The sequence below is a fragment of the Cibotium barometz genome, chromosome 18, assembly GCF_041138505.1.
Source record: "Cibotium barometz isolate CiBa-2024 chromosome 18, ASM4113850v1, whole genome shotgun sequence".
Lineage (NCBI taxonomy): Eukaryota > Viridiplantae > Streptophyta > Polypodiopsida > Cyatheales > Cibotiaceae > Cibotium > Cibotium barometz.
Genome location: NC_141063.1, coordinates 46,856,057 through 46,862,056, shown reverse-complemented (window position 1 = coordinate 46,862,056; position 6,000 = coordinate 46,856,057).

Below are 6,000 nucleotides of genomic sequence, written 5' to 3'. Positions count from 1 at the left end.
TCCTGTAACAAGAGAGCAACAAGTTCCTGATACTTTAGGGGCTCAATAGCATTCCTCATGCTAAGGTTCAAAGAGGTATGAAAAGCCAAGTATGATCTTGGCAAAGAGTTTAAGATGGTAGATACAAGCTGTGTCTCAGGAATAATCTCATCCACATTGATGAGTTGCTCTCTCAAATCCTGCAGCTTGTTCAAGTGGCTAGACATATCATCTCCTTCATGCATCTTCTGGTTTTCTAGCTCTCTTTTCAAAAAATGAGATCCGTGCCTTCATTACGAGCAGCATACATTTGCTCCAAAGTCACCCATGCATTCCGTGAAGAGCCAGCTGAACGAATATGAGGTATAATCGACCTCTGTATTGACAATGCAATAAGTGATAAGGCTTGTGCATCTTTGGCATCCCATGTCTTCTGGGCATTTGTTCTTTGAACAGGCTATGGCTGAACCGGTGCCTGTGCCTGTTGTCCTCTTCCACGAGCACCCCCTTGAGGAGGAGTCCCTGGAGCCAATGGACCTGGACATGGTTCATCACCAGAAACAAATCCCAAAGACCTTTTGCCATAAGCACATTTCTCAGCATGAAACTCCACAAGGAGTAATTCATGCCATCCAGCTTGTCTTCCTTAGACAAGTACGTGAACACATCACTCTGCTGTTGATTTGCCATTATGCCAGTGCACAATGTTGTACCTGTGTATCAAAAAACCCAAAAACAACAACCCTGAAAGCAACTGTACTCCACTGAATACAATTGACCCAAATATGCTTGCACTCTCAATCCTCTGAATGTGCAAAACAATGCACCACTGACTGAGTAGAGCAACAAAGGTGGCTCACACAGTGCCAAAATGCCCAAAAAAAAAGCTCAAAATTTCTGCACCCAAAGCCTTGCAAAAGCCTGTAGAGGTTTCTTTGCAAGAAAACCTCCCTGTATCTACCAGAAAAACTTTCACAGAGAAAATGCCCAAATTTCAAAACATGTAAAGCTGTAAATTTTTACCCATGTGATTTTGCAGGTACTTGTCGGCTGTAGGCTGTACAGAACAAGTGTACGAAACAGTGTACGGAGGAGAAGCAGGTGCTGGTCGACTGCTGTTTGCTGTACAGAATAGCTGTCGCCTGTATGGACAGACAGGTGGTGCTGGTTTGCTGCAGGTATATGCAGCAAGTGCTGGTCGCCTGCTGTCTGTTGTACGGAGCAGGCTGGTCGATCAGTGTACGGAGCAGATTGCTGTGTACGGAGCAGACTGCTGTACGGAGCAAGGCAGGCACCTGTACGGAATAGGGTAGTCTGATGGGTGGTGAGGGACTGTACGTGCAGGGGAGACGAACCTGTACGGGTAGCTGATGGCAAGGGCCTGTACGGACAGGGCAGGCAAAGCTGTACGGGCAGCTGATGGCGAACCAGCTCTGATACCAAAATGTAGGGTTGAGCTGTTAGGGTTAGGGTTTTGGAAGGCACATCAACAGGAGGCGTGAGAGAGAAAGAGAGGAACACGTTTTCTCATGTATTGATAATGATAAAATGAAGTACAATAGCCACATATAAAAGATGTGACCTAAAGTGTGTTCACATGGTCCGGTCATAAATAGTGCCATGGATGGTTACTCAGGATATAATCAAATCTCAATCGCTGAGAAGGACTAGCCAAAAACTGCTTTCATTACAGAATACGGAGTGTTCGCATTCAAACGAATGCCATTCGGTTTAACTAATGCCCCTGCCACATTTCAAAGACTTATGAATCATGCATTCAGGGAATTCTTGTGGCAGTTTGCTAAAAGCTTGCATGGAGGATATGTCCATTGGGAATGCAATTATTATCATGTTGTCAAGTCTGGGGGTGCTTCTCGTATTAGAGAGCATTTCTTAGGTAGTGCACAAAAATCCATGCGCAAATATACTCACCCATCACAACAACATGTTGCTGGGTGCATTAGAGAGTACTATGAAAACAAAAATTGATTGGTAAGTGCACGCATGAATCTAAGTCAAAGCGGAATGCATGAAGGCATGAAGTCTAATATAGTTATGGAAATACATCCACCATCTGCGTCTACCACTCCTAACTATAGAGCAAGTCAGACTTATGTAGAGGGTGGAAGTGCATCTTCAAAATTCACATCCCTTGGAAATAATATGCGCACAAGCATATCTTATGGAGAGTTTTTGAGGCACATTACTTGAAGATGCGCAAATGGCACTTGCTAAAGGAATCTTCTTTTCAGGTAATGCAATATCTATGGTTGACAACATGCATTAGAAAGATGCTTGGAAGAAGATAGGAGAATTTGGCCCAGGTTTAAGTGTGCCATCCTATCATGCAATGAGACATGATATATTGGATAAATTCTATGAGCAAGTCCAAGATCGTGTGAATATGATTATTATAAGTAGCTTGTCTACTACTGGGTGTATGATTATTTGCGATGTGACTGGTCCAATGTGCAACGTCGACCTTTAATAAATGTTATGGTTATGTCTCCTAGGGGAGAGAACTTTATTAGAGCCATTGATAGCACCGCCAAAATAAAATCTGGTGCTTACATTGCCGATGTCTTACGTGTAGTCATCGATGAGATTGGCACTAAGAATGTGGTGTAGGTGTTATGATGGACAATGCTAAAAATTGTCGACTTGCAGGGCAAATTATAAATCAGCAATACCCACATATATACTCTATTGGTTCCAATACCCATAGCTTGAATCTAGTGCTTAAAGATACATGGTGGACTATGCAAAGAAGCTTAGAGGCCCCTGAGGAATTAAAACATTCGTTGGTGAAACCTTGGCATGTACCCTTCACTAACAAGTAGCGCAAGATTCTATTGACTCACTTTCATCATAGATGGGCAAGTGCACATTCTCCCTTGCATAGTGCTGCATATCTCTTGGATCCCAAGTATTGGAATTTGGACCTTTGGAGAAATGCTAAAGTGGTGGGAGATTTTTATAAAGTTGTCAAACTTTTATGAGGATATAGATGCTTGTGTCAAGTGCATCAAAGAGGCAGCTCAAAGAAGGTCCATTTTCCAGTCAAATTGTGCAAAAGATGGCCAAGGAGCAGCTAGCTTACAAGTGGTGGATGATGAATATAAGAGATACTTGCCTAACTCTAAGGCCTCTAGCAATGAAGTTACTGGCTCAGTATGCTGCAAACTCAAGCTCTGAACGCAACTGGAGCACTTACAAGTTTGTGCATAGCACCGTATGAAATTGGTTATTATGTGATAGAGCAGATAAACTTGTGTACATGTATTGCAATGAAAAAATTCTAAGTTGCATTGAGAGTGAAGATTATGAGGAGAATATGCATGTTTGGATGTATGATTGTGCAAGTGGGGATAAAGATGAATGTGGTGACAAAGATGCTGATAACATTGGACTGTGCACTAATGCTACTGAAAATATACCTACTAAATTTGAGATGGAGTGTAATGGACCTTAAAGAGATTGAGGATTGACTAGGATAGCACCTTGGTCACAGTGAAACAAATCATGTATCTGATAATGGATGTGTTTTTCTTTCAATTTTGTCAAACAATTATTATTTGCAAACTTGCGTTAAATACAATTTCATAATAACACCCACTTTAATTTAATTTTATGTATACACCAGGTATAACTAACTACCTTTGTATTCACTTTGAAATTAAGTACAAAAGAGTATGATTGATGGGTAACAAAAGGATTACAAAATGAGGATATTTTGGCAAGGGGTTAGTGAGGGTGTTGTGACTGGTTATCACCTTGATCTTCAAAGTTAAGATTTTGCATAACACTCAAGGTACTTGCATGTCGGTTAACTGGTACTTGTATCCCAAACATTCTAATTAGTGCTACGGGAATCAAGGTAGAACACAAAAATAATGCATTAATTGCAAAGTTAAAAGGTGAATAATGTGCTCGAAGATTCCCTTTATGATGGAAATAGCATACACGGCTAGTGTTAAGAACTTTTGATGGCCAAGGTTATGTTGGAATGTCCCTTAACAATGTACTTTAACACAAGCCTGTTTAAAAGAAGGAGCACTCTAGTGCGAATAGGTGCTAAGTAATGGAGACAAAAGCACTTGCATCATTTTTAAGCAAAAGAAAACAATTCCTTTTGTATACCAGAAAGAGAACCGTTGCTTCGAGTGTTGTGGCCCCGCCTGCTTTAATGGCGCCTGTCTTCTTCAAAATTGTAGACCTGGAGCCACACTTTTCTTCATGTAGTACAGCTAGCATGTTGGTTGTTTGTCAACGTTCACTTCACCGCCAGCTGTCATGCCCGCCACAAGCGCCTTTACTTCTTAGATATTATTTGGCTGAGACAATGGCTGTATCCGCATGCATTGTAGACCATTCCTTTGATGGATGGCTCCCCATTTTGCGAAAGCTCGAGCACCCATCATAGGCCTCAATGGCATATTGTCTTTTTGTATTGGTACCTTTATCCATTGGCATTTGTCATAACGTTTGACAAACTCTGCAGCATCTTGAAAAAGAGTGGGCCACTATAATCCTGCAGTCATGATACGTTTCACTGTCGTTTCCGTGGAAAAGTGTCCTCCGAAAAAGCCTGCATGAGCTTGTTCAAGGACACGTATTCAGCTTCTGTGACGCACAACCGTAGTTGTTTGTCTTTTCCTCTTTTGTAAAGCTAATTTTCAATCATCTCATACTCTTTGGATTCTATTTCAATTGCTTTGAGCCTTGCACGACTAACCTTTTCTGGCAACATTCGTCGCTCTAGGTAGTCAAGGATGTATTTGCTCCACTTTGGTGCAATTGAAACTTGGAACAAGGTAGCGTGAGGACGAGGTGGTTTGTTTCTACACCTAAAGCATGTTCGCACATAATTATGTACGTCTGCTTTCATTGTTGGCCACCACACTCCTACCAATAGCACTCTTTTCAACATTTGGTTCCTAGCCATGTGGATACCTCCTATCGTAATGTGAGCGCTAATAAGGTAATGGGGCTTCTCGGTCGTTTCTATGCATAGGCGTAGGATTCCATCAAGCCCCATGTGGTATAAACGTCGTGCAAGCATGGTGAAAGGGACTGCCCTTCGTACCAATGCCTGCTTTTCACTGAGCGGGAGCGGAATGTCAAGTTTTCCCATGGTCATCAATGGCACATATTCCTCGCTCCACTTGGGTATCATTTCTATGTTGAAGAGGTAAGCATCTGGCAGGTCATCCTCCACTTCTGTTGGCGCTTCTCCACTTAATAGGCGAGACAAATGGTCTGTCCTTTGGTGAGTAGTTCCCTTTTTAACAACCACGATAAAGTCGAACTCTAGTAAGATAATAAACCATCGAACTATGCATCCGGTACTGCATGGCTTATTTACTAGATACAATAAAGCTTGATGGTCGATAAAGAAGACAACTTTGTTGGCCAATAGGTAGTGTCTAAACTTTTTGACCGCATAAATCATTCCCAGACCTTCCCTTTCCGTTGTGGTGTAATTCTGCTCTGCTTGATTCAATTGCCTACTAGCATAAGAGATTGGAAATCCATGTTCTTTTCTCCTGGTTGGGCTAGTATGGCTCCTATGGCAAAGTTTGAGGCATCTATATGGACATGGAAGATTAGATTCCAGTCAGGTGACTTCAAAATTGGCACCGAGGTCAAGCAAGACTTGAGCTTGTTGAATGATTCCTCACACTCTTCCGTCCATATGAAGATAGTGATGAGGCCATACAGTGGTTTAGCAATCACGGCGTACATGTAGATAAATCTGCGATAGTATCCACAGTGCCCCATGAATCCTTGAACCTGCTTAGTGTTTCTAGGCCTTGGTAATTCAACTATTACCTTTATCTTTTCAAAGTCTGTCGCTATTCCATTCTTTGACACGATGTGTCCTAGAATTTTTCTTTGTCTAACCATGAAGACACATTTTTCTGGGTTAAGGCAAATTTTGTACGTTCTACACTTCTCAAAGATGAGCTTAAGATGTTCTACATGTTGATCCCTCTTGTCTGAATGGATGCACAAGTCATC